Below are 17831 nucleotides of genomic sequence, written 5' to 3'. Positions count from 1 at the left end.
TTTCCATCAGCAATAACTTCTTTTCTTTCTGCTTATCACTAATTTTCACCTAGATCTTCTCTTCTAGAGTAGGACTGTAGGGCCAGCAGGGAGACCGATCCATAAAACTGACAGCGATTGCATCTGGTCAATCCAGGAAGTGATAAAAAAACAAATTCAGGTAGTTTTATACAGGTTTATGTAACTTGCAACAAAAAGAGTTCTACCAGATAGAAATGTTCATAAAACTTCTCAAATATATCACTTCAAAAACAAAAATCTGGGTTGTCTCTACAAAATTCTTCCTATGTCAGTAAATGGTATCCCCTAATTAGTGCCTCAATCCAAAAATCTATGAATCCTTCTATTCCTACTTTTCTTCAGGAACCACACGACAAATATTAGTAAAGCTCCTCAGTTCAATGTACAAATATAGCTAAAGTTCATGAACTTCTCTTGTTCTCTACTACCTATACTGTAGTCTCTGCCATTCATGTTTTTGGAAATACGGTATCAATCACATCATATTATTGTAATGCTTTAAATTCTTCCATGTGTCCTAATTATTCTTAGAAAAAAATCTCATCTCTTTAATAGGCTCCACAGGCTCTTCTTGATCTAGTTTCCACCTACCACCCTGTCTTTTCTCAAACTATTCTTCCTCTTCATGGCGAATTCCATCTAATCGGACCACATTTTTGGCACCTTAGCTCTTAATATTACCTCTTTCTGGAACTCTCTTCACAAGCTATGCCCAATTGTCACATATGTACAGAAGCACAATTCTATTGTCTCCATCACTGTTTATTTTCTTTATCAAGTTGTGTTTGCTTCTCATCACAATCAAATTATTTTGTTTCTCTATGTGTTGTTATTTATGATTTTTTTCCATTCTAATGTCAGTCCCATGAGGTCAACCTTATATGGTGTGTCCACTGTTGTATGTTTATAATTCCTATATCAATATCTAAGTGCCTAGCCTTACAATAATATCTCTTTATAGATATGTAGATAGACCATTATACATACATACACAGATGATGAGAGATCAATAGGTAGATGTCTGTGTCTGTGTGTGAGAGATATTTTAAATTATATGTACATAACTTTTCAAACCTCTTCCAGGACCCTTAAAACATTCTGTGCACTTATATTATTTCTTTCCAGTCCCTGACACCTACTTGCTTTAGATGACATTCCTACAACATGGAGAAACTCATCCATTCATAAATCAAACTACATATAGCCAATAAATAACCTTTTACAGGGTCAAGTCATTGAAAATTTGTGGTTGATTGTTATAAGCCCAAATTCTAGTCCAACCATATTAATACAGAGTGCCCAATCCACTATACATTTTAATGACTTTACTCATTCTGATCATCCTGCTCAGAAAAAGTTTGTTTGATGTTTCTTATTGTCCTACTGAGCATTCATATATAAATGATTAGTTTATTTTTCAAATATTTTAATGTTTATTATTTTTTGAGAGAGAGAGAGAGAGAGAGAGAGAGAGAGACAGGGGCAGAGAGAGAAGGAGACACAGAATCCGAAGCAGGCTGCAGGCTCTGAGCTGTCAGCACAGAGTCCAATGTGGGGCTCGAACCCATGAACTGTGAGATCATGACCTGAACCAAAGCTGAACACTTAACCAATTGAGCCACCCAGGCACACCTAAATGCTTAGTTTAAACCCCTGTTCCTCTTGAAAGCTTTTTGTAAACTCTCAAGGCAAGAGCCATCTTCCCATTGTAAAATTTATCTATTTCTTTTTTTATTATTATTATTGTATTAAGAACACTTAACATGAGATTTACCTTCTTAAAAATATCCTAAGTGCACAATTGTACACTTAATAGTATTATTAACTATAGGCACAATGTTGTACAGCAACAGAACTTATCTCTTTATACCCAAGATCCAAGTATGTATATAAAGAGAAGTGAAAATTAGAAGAAGGAAAATGATGCATAATTCAAATAGTCATCATGAAAAAGACACTCAGAGTCCCTCTTCCAAGTACACTGATTTTTGGCAGACGTTGGTTCTTTGTAGTTGTAGAACTAAAGTTCTGATTTTCGTGCTGTCTGCTGGTCAAGTACTGCTCTTATTCCCAGAGCTGCCCTAGATTCCTTTCCATTTGCCCTCTCCATAGGCACTCAGTACACAACATGTTGTTTGCTTTTTTCAAGACCATTAAGAGAATGTTATTCTCTCTCTTTCTCTCATTCTGATTTCTCTGACTGTTAAATCCTCTTTTAAAGTGTTCTCACCTGATTACCTGATTAAGTCAAGTACATCCAGGAGAGTCTTCTTTGATTACCTCAAGGTGGACTGATTAAAGACTTTAACCACATTTGAAAAATCCCTTCATTTTTGTCAGGTAACATAACCTGATCATGGGAGTAATATGCCATTTTATTCTCACTCAAATGGAGAGGATTAAACAGGATTGTGTACATCAAAGGACAAGAATCATGAAGTCATCTTGGAAGGCTGCCTACCACAATTATTATGCCAATCTTAAGTTCCTGAATATGTTTATTTTTTTCTCCTTTCTCCATATATGCCTTCTTTGTGTTTACTAAATCTTAGACTTCTTTTGGACAAGGCTGGATGCAGGTGAAACTTTATTAGCAACCAATGTTGGATGTAAAACTAAAAAGTGCCTAAAGTTAGTAAGTGTGTTAGGGAAAATGAATGCAAAGATAGTAAATAAAACAGAAAATTCTACTAAAATATTTCAATGCTCCTGAAATATAATAATGACCTTTGGTCTTATGTATTATTGAAGATAATCCATAATTTTATGGATTAGCAAGTATAGACTTTTTAAGATTATTCTTATACCAGACAGATTAAAGGAGGGTCAGAGACAACTGGACAGTTTCCAGTCTTCCTATTCTCCTACTTTTATTTCTGGGACAACCTATTTCTACTTCTGAACATTCTCTCTTCAGGAATTCTGTATCATATGCCAAAGACAATGATAACAACCTTGGATCTCAGCCCTTCTGGGTCCCTCAGCTCCTTTGTAAATAGTGTGGAGAATAGGTGAGAGTGGAGGAGCTGGAGAAGAATGCTCAGAGAAGTTGGGGTCTCTTGTGTTTTCTGCACAGAAAGGATATAATTATAACCTGGGCTTTTTACAAGAGTTACCCTGTCTCCTCCTGTGTGTCATGGCAAGGCCAGTTTTCTATTGGCCGTGTCATCATATGTTAACATCAGAAGTTAGCACTTATTCTATATTTATATATATTATAATCGTATTTATGTATTTATATTATATATACTGTATTGTATTATCTTTTATTTTATTATTGTATTACATATAACAAATACATATTATAATAATACATAAATTATATAGTATTTATATTGCATATTATATATGTGTATATATATATGTACATATGTCTTTGAACTCAGTGCAAGATTCTAGTTGAAACTGATTGTTATTTTCTATTTACAACTTAGATACTATTCAGACTGAAGAATTTATATAATAATATGTAATATTTTTTGGAATTTTTATTGAATTCTACCAATTCATGATTTTAAATACTTTATCTTCCATCTTTTTATGATACCCCCCAATCCTTCTTACATATTGGTTTATTCTTTATGACTTCAACCATTCGCTTTTGTTCTTTTTTGATTCATCTTTCTTATTAGAGTGTCTCCTTGAACTTGTTGCCTTTTATTACCAATATCCTATTTGTTTGATGAATATACCTTATTCCCTCTGTTTTTGAATTTTAGTGGAGAAGATATATATTAGGAAATGTCTCCCCTAAGACAAGGATATACTTTGAATGAGAAGAAGGCAGTCTCTTTTTCCAGCTTTTTTACTAGATTCACTCACATTTCTATTGATCCAAGTCAAAGGGGACCTTACACATATATCATTAAACTGCATGACCCAAATCTTATGTTTGGAATCAGCATTTATTCATTGAACGTACCCTTTGTGCCTAGTACCAAAATTTTAAGCGGAAGATAGTTGAAAACAACAACAGCAATAGCAACAACAACAACAAAGAATGAGGGAGTTTCTCTCTTATTATGAAATTTCTTGTTTTATTTTAGAGAAATTAAGAAAGCTACTCATTTCCAAAATAATTTGAGATTCATTTAGGTGTTTAACTAGGTGGTTATTGTGGAGATTATAGATCACAAAAGATGTTTATTAAAAGAGAAAATAGCTGTGTGTCACAAAATTGAAATACCACAACAAGAATCAACTAAATAAATGGTCCAATGCAACTAATACAATGAGAAAAGAAAGGCATCAAACAGAAAATGTAGAGATATTGCTTACTTGAAGCATGGGAATAGGCTGAAAATAAACATGCGGGACTTTTTCAGAAATTTGGTTTTGTAAAAGCTGTTTGATTTATTCCAAATCTTTACATCATTTCCCTTGACTCAATTTATTCTCAAAAAGAATCCAGATACTGAAGAATAAAGGAAGACAAAGAAATCAGAAATCCTTGTCTGTGCCAAAGAGACAGGTGGACATTTTGTAAGTACCTGGGGGATCTATTAATATCAAAAAGACACCAGATGTAACATGGTATTCCTCCTGAGAGTGATGCTAGTAAAGACTGGCCAAAACCCTTAATAAAAATATGGAGATAATAGCACACACACACAGACACACACACATATACACAAATAACACACACATATCCTTATCACTGTCTACACACCACACAAACACATAACACACACAACTTTATCACTACACACACCTCTCACACACACACACAGAGTTATCACCATCTACACATCACACATACATAGACACACATATACTAAAATCTACACTAGACATCATCCTAGTGGTGGTGTCACACATGCCCCTTCATCCCAAAGAGAAAAAAAATAACTACATTCAAAATATGCATTTCCTCCCAGTTGTAGCTTAAAAGTCAGTAGTTTCGGTAAGCCAAATAGATAATTTTAATCCAAAGTGCATTTGCTGTTTTTAATACAAATTGTATTTTATTTTCTATTTATATTAAAGAGATCTAAAGTGTTAAACATTTATTTCGTTATTGTGATTCTTAAAGTGGATCTGTAACTGAAGTATCTGTTTGTCTGGATCAGTAGAAAAAGGACACCTTAAAATAAATGGCACAGGCAGGTATTCTATTAGAAGAAGAAGTCTTATATTAAATAGATAAATATTATATGCCATGCTCTCATGGTTGAAGGATTTAAAAAGCTGTTAGGTCAGGAGGGAAGTTAAAAGCTATAACTCTGACATAGCAAGTGATTTCTTCAGTCAGTGTGTCTTAAAGTCCAGAAGAGTTAATGGAAATCCTAGGGAGATGTTTAGGCACGAAAAGAAGTTAGGGTCAAGAATTCCTAGGTGCCAGGCAAAGGGTGATTCTTCGTCTCTTTAATAGCAGTTTCCTAGTTATCACAGTCTCACCAGGAGACTGAGTACTCACCCAGGCAGCTTAGGTTAACTGACTGCAACTGAGGATCTAATGTCAACAAATAGGATCTAAATTCCCAGACTTTCGCAAACTAATCTGAGCATAAGAATCATCTTAAACATGTCAAGGCCTAAGTGTCTCTGATTTGTTTGATCTAGGCCGATCCTAGAAATCTGTATTTATAACAAGTTCCCAAGGTAATTCTTCACACCAGATAAGTCTGATCACACTTGAAATAGCTGTTATAATGTGTTTAGGAACAGGATTATGAAATTAGTGCCTTTACCTAAAATTCCAGCCCTGGCTCTTCCCCCCCTTGCTTATTTCTGCCTTATATCCACACTTCACTCATTTTTTCAATTCTTTCAATCTTTGTCTGACTGTTGATATGATAGATTGTAACAAACTCTTGGACTCACAAAGTTATTATCAATCTACCTTAAAGAAAATCAACTAAAATTTGATAATGCTGTCTTACGAATCAAATGAACTCCCACCAGATTGTTATAAAGATGTAAGCTGAAAGTGACGTATTGTGTCACTATAAAAGTGGAGATTGGAAGGTGTGAAGACATTTCTGACCAGCCTGTGCATCCCCATCCTATATTTAGTAAATCCTTCACCTTATCAGATATAGCCTGGCTTACCATATGGATGCAGAGAGCTACTTTCTAGCCAATTTATAATGAGGGCCCAGGCACATGAATGAAGACTCTCCAGTACGATCGACCATCACAGTGCAGATGGTAGGAGGCACAGAGGTGGTGGCTACATCCAATTTCCAGAAGCATCAGAGACAGCAGTCCTAGAACAGCATCCATGTGATTTATGTGTTGGTTATCATTTCCCAGACTCTGAGGTAGATCTCACTGTGTACTAATGGAAAGAAAGGAATGTACTGTTCAAGCTTCAGGAGCAAAGACATAGATTAGTACTTTCCTCTCAACTTAATTATTCTCCTTCTCCTAGAATCTCATACTTTTCTGAGACATGGAACCTTTGTCTTTTGCCTTCTGATAATTCCCCAAATTTGTTGTCCAAATGTCAGTTAGGCCTCAGTGCATTGTATGCAACAAGTCATAAAGGTAGATAGGTACTCAGTTTAAAAATAAAATCTCATATATTCAAATAACAAACTGATAAAACAATAGACGGTGAAAGAGGATTAACTACTGATGTTGCTACTGCTAATAACATTTTTAAAATTTTTCTAAGTTATTTATGTATGTTCATCATGTTGATTGCCTATAGTATTCAGGTCCATTTAAATATTGTCAAGATCATTCCTTGTGTTTTTTCTTTAACAAAATGGATCATGGTAAGTTTCTGGATGCTTTAAAGAATATACTGTTATTTTTTATTTCTCATTCCCACATGATTTCAATTTAAATTAAAAAGACATCCAACTTGGCAAGCCTAAAAGTGTATTCAGAAGAATATTCAGTGAGAAAACAAATTGATTATGCTGATTTTAGTTCCTAAAGTTACAAATGTAGTAGTTATGGGGGAAAAAAACCACTTTTGATTGGTTTGAAGGGTAAAAACAGAAAGCAAGCATCATTGGTATATTCATTCATTGACTTCCATGTTCTGCTCACCCAGCAGATAGCTCTGTGTGTTGAGGCAGTACTTCTGGCCTTACTAGTGAGGTCTCCTGGCCCAGAGTCTATTGTGTAGGCTTGATAGAAATAAACAAACTAGCTTAAGGTGCCAGTATATCATTGACTACAAACAGCATTTGTTCATTTGAGTGTGTCACACTCTTTTTTAGGTGATGGTGGTGGTTGATATTACTACTTCTTTGGATACTAATCATTTTTTTAAGTTTATTTATATATTTTGAGAGAGAGAGAGAGAGAGAGAGAGAGAGCACAAGCAGGACAGGGCCAAGAGAGGGAGAGAAAGAATCCCAAGCAGGCTCCATGCTGTCAGTGTGGAGCTCAACATGGGGCTTGAACCTATGAACCATGAGATCATGGCCTGAGCTGAACCAAGAGTTGGTCACTCAACTGACTGAGCCACCCTAGAACCCCCTGATCATTTTTTTAAGTAACATATTTGTTGGACCAGGTGATGTGTTCAGATGCACACAGGAGAATATGAGATGAAATTATGTTCTAATTTAGGAAGACTAAGGATTATAAAATAATGTGTATTCAGGGACCTTCTGTCACTAAGTAGTGTTCTGCTAACTTGAGAGAGTCCAAAGAAGTTTTAGTGAATATGAAAAAATACTGTGTTCATACAATAGTTCACAGATATTTTCCTCAGTATTTGCTTTATAAAAACTCTTAAAATGGTTGCATTATTTTTATTATTGCAAGTAATATTTTGATTATTATTAATAAGGGACAAGAAACACTTATCTTCATATAAAGAAAATATTGCTTTGTTTATGTCAGATTACTTTCACATGGTTTCCAGTATTACTTTTTTTATGACTGTGGTAACTTATTTCTCATACTTATTCTGGTAGTAACAGATTATTGTCCTATTTAGCAAGGCTTTCTCTTCATTTTTAAAATTTTATTTCTTCTTTACTTCATCATTGCACTAATAATAGGTCAGATTCTGACCTATTGGACCTGGTTTCTACTTAGTCAATGGCTTGGTAACACTTGGGCACTGTTTCCTGGGTGATAATTTAGTAGATTATTTAAATTTAAATGGCTTGGTAACACTTGGGCACTGTTTCCTGGGTGATAATTTAGTAGATTATTTAAATTTAAATGATTAATGAGTTAGATAAGCTGTGTAATATTTTCTTTTGTCTCCAAGTCCATGTATGAGTGTACCCTCTTGAATGCTCCCATCTCAGTGGGCTGAGGGAAATTCTTGGTCATTTGTCATGAGAAAATGATTTACACATTTATGAATATATATCATTTGTAAAATGCCATCAGGGGAACATGATGCATCAAACCTGAGATAACGTACATATTTTGGTAAGAGAAAGTAAACTTATACGCTATAATCTTTAGTTTGTATTACTTGGACCTCTCTAGGAGAATGTTTGCATGCTTATTGCTTTGTAATATTTTCATTATAGAATAAAGAAAACTCAATGAAATGAGAAAGGAAGCATTGGGTGTTACCAATGTCAAACAATCATGTGGACAGAATAGAATCCAGAGAAGGAGGCAAAGTGGTGACCAAGTCTTATCTGCAGAGTTCAGCAGAATAGACATCATTCTGGGACAAAGGATGGGAGTGTTTTCCTACTCTTCTTAGAACTTTGGAGCCATTTGAGAAAACTACCATCAAAGACTTAAACTATTATAAATTAATATCTGATTTTTATTTAATTAAACTTGAATAACAAAATAGATTTCATTAAAAATTCCTTTCAATTTGTCTCTTGAAGTTTTAAAGCTTTCATTCATTGCTTTTGGTTAAGTTAGGGTCTGCAAAGGAAAAAAGTAGTTTGTCTTGATCTTTGGCCCCAAATATACCTACATATGCTTTTTGTTTCTGAATACCTAGGGATTTCCTGAAAGTAGAAATTGTTAAGAAGGGGGGAAAAGATATTTTAATTTTTTGGAAGAAAGAAAGGAAGGTGCTTTTTAAGAGAATATTTGACTAGTTTGATCCTATGGTATAACTGCAGAGACTGCCATTATGTGTTCTTTCCATGTACCTGTGCCACCCCATTATCTCTTTCATTTCTTTCTCACTAGATAGAACATTTCTTCAGGTTATGCCTCAAAAACCTTCTGTGTCATAGTATATAAGTATAAATATAAGGTATGTTCATGAATCCCCTGCCAAATTGTGCATGTGTGTTAGTAATAATATATTCTCTCTCCCTCTCTATATTATGTGTGTGTGTGTGTGTGTGTGTGTGTGTGTGTGTGTAGTTTTTTCTAGTAAGAGTGTCAATATTTTTAATTGGATTTCAAATGTGTTCATAAACTAGAACCAAATTTAAACTAAGTCCTGTGGAAATTGTGAAGAATCTACATGTCATCTACCTGTATAAGTTACAAATGATACTTGCAATTGAAAGTTAAGCTAGTAGAAGAGTTAAAATGTACATACTTGGAAATATGTAAATTAATCTTAAAGAAATAGAAACTTTCCTACACTGGAATAGAACTTAATGAAACTTTTACAAATGTAGGAAAAGGATAGGTCTTTTGAAAGGTACATTGGTGTGCTCAGTACTTGCCTGCTCAAGACCTTGGACTGGAGAACTCCATCCCCTAGATACTAATGTAGATATAGATGTGAGCAGAAGCCATATACTGGACTATGCAATTAAACACTTTACTCATGACACAATTTTATTTTGCCAACACACACACACACACACACACACACACACACAACTTTGTCACTAAAAATTTTCACAAATGGTCAATCTTATATAGTAATCAGTCTTTTTGTTATGTTTATTTATTTTTGAGAGAGACAGAGAGAAGGGCATGAGCAGGGGAGGGGCAGAGAGAGAGGGAGACACAAAATATTAATCAGGCTCCAGACTCTGAGTTGTCAGCACAGAGCTTGACGTGGGGCTTGAACTCAGGAACTGTGAGATCATGACCTGAGCCAAATTGGAAGCTTACCCAACTTAGCCTCCTAGGTGCTCCATAGTAATCAGTCTTCTAAACAATATTAATTCTTTTTTAAAAAATTTTAACATTTATTTTTTTAGAGAGACAGACAGAGACAGAGCACGAGTGGGGAAGGGGCAGAGAGAGATGGAGACACAGAATCTGAAGCAGGCCCCGGGCTCTGAGCTGTCAGGACAGAGCCTGATGCAGGTCTTGAACCCACGAACCCTGAGATCATGACCTGAGCAGAAGTTGGATGCTTAACTGACTGAGCCATCAAGATATGCCTAAGCAATAGTAATTTCTTAAACCTGTAGAAGCTGAGGTCCATTCCTACTCAGAATTCATAAGGGTTAATCTCAACTTCAGGCAACCAAAGATAGCCAGCCCCTCCATGCAAAGACCTGGCATTTGTGGAGTTCATTTCAACCTGCAAGACCCTCCTGATGAATAAGCTCTCTAAATTAGTTTCATTTGATTTAGCCAGAATCACTTGCTCATGAAAATTGTTCACTTAATCATTCAACAAATATTTTTTGAGCATCTATCATTGTAAATAGGTGTTACAGAACTGGGGATACAGAATTGATTAAATAAAAAATCTATGGTCCATGGACATGTCACTTAAAGTCTTTCTTATCTATTTCTTAATGTCCCAGTTAAAGAAAAGACAAAAGCTATGATTATAGTTAAATAGTGTGTTCTGATTATTTTTAATATAAAGGGGGCAAAGAAATAATTATATTCATTTTGTTTATATTGAATAATATCTGTCCAAGTACATTTTGATTAAAGAAACTGAAATAATATTTTAAATGTTAATATTTAAGGATTTTTTTAAAATGCAAGAGCCATTTATCTTTGTTCACAATAAACAATTGGCAAAGAACAGAAACCTTAAAATGTAATTTGGAAGGTATGCTATGAAATCCTTCTTTTCTACAAATAGTTCCTAAACTACTGGATTGAGAAGTGAAAAATACAATATGTGAGCAACAATTAGTCAAGGTGATTTCAGATAATAAAAAAAGTAATTATATATTTCAGTTGCTTAATACAACATAAGCACTAATTATCTAGAGAATTTTTATATTTATAAAATTATTCTTTAAAACCTTTGAATCTAAAGTTCAAAGAGAGAGATGGCTGTTAAAAGAGTGAATAATAAAATTAATGCCTTTCCCTTGATTATTCTCATTCTTGGTTATTAAGATCACTATTATTTCATTATTATTTTAAATAGCTTCTATAATTTACTCATTGAACTACTAGTTATATAAAATATACGATGACATTTCAGATCAGATTCCACTGAAAATTATTCTGCATTAATATAAATAGTTACAGAAGCACTTATGATTTACCTTGTTCTCTATAGAAACATATCACCTTATTTACCAATGTAAGACTTGCCACCAATAGCTTATATCAAATTCTATTCTGTCCTTTCTGTTGGACTTCTTGAGTAAATAATTTAAAATATTTGCATCTCATAATATTCAAAAAATATTTTACATTTTATTTGCCATTTTTACTTTAACAATGACTCAACACTAATCATGTGGAATGCTATTTCTAAAGTATCATTTGGATATTCCTAGGCATTTCCATTGAGCTCATCCTGGAGAAGATATGTTTTTTTGTCACACAAATATCCAGTTAGCTTAGTTCAAGTCATTGAAAATCACTATTTTGAAAATATAATTCTATGAACATTCTCTCTTTGTGTTTTCACTTAACTCTTTTAAATTCTCTATTTCTCTATAAAGGATTATTGACCAAAAGAAATTATCAGGCAAGGGTTTGTGTTTTTTATGCATTCATTGTTCTTTCTGCACAGTTCCTTGATTACCAGATAAATATTGGTTCCTGTCTTCTCTGAGCACCTTTCATCCTCCGCAGTATAATTTTATGTTAAGGTTTAGAGACACCACAATTGAATAGCATAAATCTACTCATTATATCATTTAAGCTTTGACTTTCTATTGTAGCCTGTGGGAAAGAAGGCCTTTCCCCATTCTGCAGTCTAAATTTAAAATCTAGAAATATGACCAGATGTTCTCATTAAGGATTAAATGAATACCATGCATGTATATCATTTCTTTCTTACACATAATATGCCGTGCAATTTTAGTTTTAATTAAATATGGATTTTGTTACTTAGCTCTTTCTCCAGATAGCTACACTAACTGTAATAATATTCTTAGTATTCTCCAATGCCACTGAATTTTTATACAGTCACTGTCTCGCTGTGAAACCTTAGCTAGAAATGTACGACATTTATGATCTCTTCACGCAACGTGAGAGCTCCTAAAATAAAGCATTCCCTGCAAAATGGAACCCTTTAAGCATTAGCATGGGGGAAAATTAATAAGATTTATAAAATACATATATTATGATTCAGACAAAGCAGAATATTTGTCCATCTCCTCAAAGTATTCTTAAAATATGTTTTAGTATGAACATAATGACATAAAACTTGCTCAGCCTTCATTGTACTCCTGTAAGGTACAGAATGAAGTAAACCCAAGTTCATTGAGACACCTCTGGTCACTTATTATTATTATTTTTTATAAAGTTATTACAGAACATCAGTCATGTGCCTTGCATTGTGTTGAGACGTGGGTTATAAAATTGGAGGACGTGTCTATTGCCCTCTAGTGTGCAAATAGGCAAAACACATAAGCAAAGGATATCATTATTAAAGTAGATGGACGTGCAAAGTATTAACAAAGTTTCACAGAGAATATTAACTGAGCTGGTGTTGAAAACACACTTGGCCTTTTGCCACACGGATGAGCCAATAGAAAGGAAAACAGATATTAACCCTGAGAAAAGAGACAATCTAGCAGCCAGTGTTAATGAAAAGAAGCAGGAACTTTGGGATCACATTTTCTAGGCTCAAATACAACTCCACAAATTACTGAGAATTTGAGAAAAGTTGTGTTAACGCTCTATGCCTCAGTTTCTTCATTTGTTAAATAGAAACTGCGTTATAGACTTATTAGAAGGATACCATGAGTCAATCTATGCAAAGTGCTTAGGATAGTGCCTGCTTAAGCATTTGCTAAATACAGTTAGAAAACCTCAAGTTTTCTGAAATATAAAATTTAATAAATGAATTGATAATATAGAAAAGCTAGATAATAATCATTTTATTTATTGTTTTAAAGTTTTTAAATGTTTTTCCTTATTTATTTTTGACAGTGAGACAGTGCTAGTGCGGGAGAGGCAGAGAGAGAGAGAGAGAGTGAAAGAGAATCCCAAGCAGTCAGTGCAGAGTCCAACATGGGGCTCAACCCATGAACAGTGAGATCATGACTTGAGCTGAAATCAGGAGATGGATGCTTAACCAACTGAGCCACCCAGGAGCCCCTAGATAGTAACCATTTAAAAAAGTTACATAGAAAAGATATTTTGAGCAGAGGAGTAATGTACTAGATTAAAGATGTTCAAATTCTTTGTCACTTCCCCCACTTGAGAAGTGGAGTCCACTCATTCTACTCCTTTTAAATCTAGGCTGGTCTTAATAACAATATTGATGTAAAGAATATGGCAGAAATCATATATAAGTTGCTGGGCCCATGCACTAAGAGACTGCCAGAACCCACTTCAAATTCCTTGGAATGCTTTCTCTGGGAGCCCTAAGCCTCCCCATATCAAGTCTGACTATGTAGATGAGGCCCCTCGTAGATACCCTGGTTCATTATCTTAGCTGGGCCTGTCTTTCAGTTGGTGCCTACCCAGGCACCAGACATGTGAGTGAAGCTGCTTTGGATCCTACAGATCAGAACATATGCCCCTGAACAGCTCTCAGTGAACTCCATCAATGTTAGATGGAAAAGAGTCATCATTCTTCTCATCCCTGCTGGGAATTCTGGGCCAATATTATAAAAATGGCTGTGTTTTAAGTCACTTGGTTTTGGGGTAGTTTGTTATTCTTCAATAAATAATCTAACAGGAACAAATGACAAAGTCAGATTTTTATATTATAAAGATCCCTTGGCCTTTGTGATTGTGTGATACTAGGGAGAATACAATAACTAGCATTGAGTCTGGAAACTGTAGAATGGTAAGGAGATTTTCAGACAAATCCAAAACAGAGATTGCAAAGGCCTAAATGAGATCAGTTTTATAGATATGAAAAGAAAGGGTGTTACTCAATTAAAATTAAAGCTTATCTTAAAAAAATGTTTATTATTTCTAAGACACAGAGTACGCATGCATGCACTAGCAGGGGAAAGGCAGAGAGAGGGAGACAGAGGATCTGAAGGAGGCTATTTGTTGAATGTAGAGAGTCTGGTATGGGAGTCAAACTCATAAGACCTGAGCACTTGACCTGGCCAAAGACCTGGCTTAACTGACTGAGCCACCCAGGTTCCCCTAAAGCTTTTCTTTTCTGCATATTTTCCTTTTGCCTCTAGGCTTTCCTCCTATTGAGTGGATGATAAGGTTTAGGAAAAGTGATTCAAGTGGCCTGAAATGGAATTCAAGACAGTAAGCTAGAAAGCCAAAGTCTATTTCCTGTGGTCCAAGACAATTCTTGAAGAGAAATGTTCCTTTGGTATTTGTTTATTTGTTGATTTTATAGATATATAAACATACATGATGTAGATGTACATGATGTAGATAGAGATGTGGATGTAGACATGCCAACGATCCTGGAAGATTCAAGCTATAACATTTACATCACAAACCATTAAGCAGGGAAATACACAAAATGATTTAAGTATTTCCTTTGAGTATTCCTGGGTGAGCTTAACAATGCACATTACTAGGATTAAACTCTAAAGTAGGAAGTGATCTCTATCATCTTTCTTTTCCGCAAGTCTTTTGGCCAAGACCAATAGTTAGAATTCATTTAAAACTTTAACCTAATATAAAGACACATACACTCAAACTGAAACAATCATTTCAAAAACATTTCAATAGATTGACATCCCCAGCCACAACTTTCAGGTTGAAAAGCACTGCCATCAAAATAAATAAATAAATAAATAAATAAATAAGATATATTTAAAAGTTCTGAAACTTTTAAAGAAACAGCATTTCTGTGAATATAGCCCAGGGAGAGTGAAAGCCTTTTGAAGAATGTCTGCATACGGCCCGGCATCAATGCAATTGAATATTTGTTTCTCAAAGATGTGTCAAGGTCAACAAGAGAACTTCCTGGCTTGAAGTGGCAGAAGTGCCACAGCTTCCTGGACCCCTTTGTATGGGGATGTAGACACTGTGGAATGAGTAAAAAGATGGAATTGTCTGGCCCCTGAGTGAGCAGGATGCAGATTGCCTATATGGGCAGTCTGACTGAACACCATGTTGGGATCCCATGTCAGAAGCCATGCTCAAGGACCAGCTACATCTCAGCAGATGCTAGTTGAAGAGGGCAGGTAAGAGAGGGACAGTAATATACCTTTTCTCCATAATGCCAGATCGATTAAAAAAAAAAAAAGATTCTTACTCCTCTTTCCAGAACTTTATATTAGTTTGAGAGTATGGGGATATTATATAATTATATATAAATCTGCCCAATACACTTCACAGACATGACTTTCATTAAGGTCACCAATGACTTCCTCATTGCCAAATATAATGGGCAATATTGTATTTTTTTGTTCTTTTCCTTTTTTTTTTTTTTTCATTTTTGGATACTCTGTAGAATTTACCACTATTAATTCCTCTTCTTGAAGACTTCACCCTTAGTGGTCATAATGCCAGCATTTTTGCCCCCTTTCATGTACTGGGATATTAATGTCCTTTATGGAATCTACTTTTTGCCTGCTTCTAGAATGTTGGAAAAACCCTGTAACTCATTGTCAAACTTAATGCAGGGCCAACTATTACCTGTATGCTGATGATGATTCTCAAGTCTATATGTCTAAGTTAGATCTCTTACATGATGTTTAATCCAACATATATAAAAACTATGTAATATCAATACTTGAAATTCAAAGAGCACCTCAAATACAAAGTATCAGCAATAACCCACTATTATACTTTAAAACTTGTTTGTCCTGCCTCTAGTTTATACACCTATTTTAGAGAATGGAAGCAAGCATTTGCCCAAGCAAGATTTAGGAAGGAGAGTACAGATTCCTGATTTCCCTTAACAACATCTCCTCTATGTCTTGTTAATGTCTGGCCTCTCAATGTTCACATAAGGCAATGCTAACATTGTGCCACCTTAACCCTAAAGTCCTTCTAGAAAATTCATCAAAGAAAGGTAAGAGTTGAGTATTGGTAAGTATGAAAAGGCATGTTGGTGCTTTCTAGGCAATCTACTCAGAAAACATCATCTAGTGGAAGTAATTTGAAAGAGAATCTACATTAAACGAAATGAGTCTACATTAGTGTGTATGTACATGGAGACATGGAGCCAAGAGTGATATGGACCTTCTTTTGAAACCAAAATAATAATAATAATAATAAAGTAAAACATCTCTGGACTTACTGGGAAATTGCCAGAATACTAGTATTGAAGAAAGAGCTGAGTTTATGGAAAATGAAGCAAAATTCCAAACAAAAATAACAAGAAGTTAAAAATAAAAATAAATCTTTCCTTGACACTAAAAATCAAGAGTTAATTGTAAAAAAAATTTAAGTGTCATTAAGGAAAGATATATGTATCATAGGGTTTATCTTTAAAAAGTTTTTTTAAAAATAATCTTTGAGTATATTTATTGAAGTGTAATATGAACTGTTTTAGAAGGTATTCAATACTTTGGGTATAAAGTTACACCCTAGTGTCTAATACCTTAGGACTGACCCACTGCCATCTGGTGTCCCTGTCATCAAATTGCAATGGCAGCTCCATAGACTAACATATTTTACCTTCGAAGAGTTGAAATTGCAGAAATAAATATGCAAGGAGACAAGTTTGACATTAAACATTCTACCACACTGAAAAGCATTCTGAGTTGAAGCAAAGACAGACAATTAAATTATTTTCTTGTCGTGCTTTACAATGAAGCACCAGCTCAATGAAGTAACATTTATGTTACTGAAAGGTGGTGGCACAGTAAATCCTACCTCATTGCCAATAAACTGAAGATCAAAACAATCAACCAAGCTCCACTGGTAATAAATTGAAAGTCAGTGGAGCACAAAATGTATTACTGTTCGAATTAATTTTGGCACAAAATGGGTTGTTGAGTTTTCCCCTTTTCTTAAGGCAAATCAACCCCAAGCAAATAGTTAATAGACTGTTGAAACGTAAATTCAATGTGCTCACAGTACTCTGATGAAATTTGAATTTTATATTTGATTTTTGAGAACAATATAGTCATTTGGATCCTATTTTCTATGTATTTTGGAGGAATTTTTACAATAGTTTCCTGATACAATTTCATCTTAAAAAGTCTATCGGATCACAAATAGAATTTTTTTTCATGCATTTACCAAAAAGCTCTTAGGGACAAGCAGTCAATCCAATCATTGATTATAATAAGTTGGATCTATATTTTATGGACTTCCATGATTTAAAACTTTCTAGCAAAATTGGAATATGTCACAGGAAGTTGTTTTGATAGCATACAATATGGTGCCAAATGAGGGAAGCTGACATGTTTTAAGGGCACTCTGAAATGTGTAGGAATGAGAGCTAAGCTTATATAGGGTGCTGAACCTAAAGATTCTGGATGAGAATTGCAGTGATGAGGCAAGTTCATGGCTCCCCTGCTAAAGATGATCATCAGAAATAATTTCTATAGTTTGCTACCAAACTAGGAAAATATTTTCATTTAATACCTCCACTCAGAATGAGGGACCTAACTTGTTCAAGACCATCTGGTGGCAGAATCAGAATTTTGCCTCAAATCTAACTCACACAAAAGTTTCTTTTAACTACAATGCAT

This window comes from Herpailurus yagouaroundi, unplaced genomic scaffold (assembly GCF_014898765.1).
Source record: "Herpailurus yagouaroundi ecotype Mexico unplaced genomic scaffold, PumYag 197, whole genome shotgun sequence".
NCBI lineage: Eukaryota > Metazoa > Chordata > Mammalia > Carnivora > Felidae > Herpailurus > Herpailurus yagouaroundi.
This window is presented reverse-complemented; position numbering follows the sequence as displayed.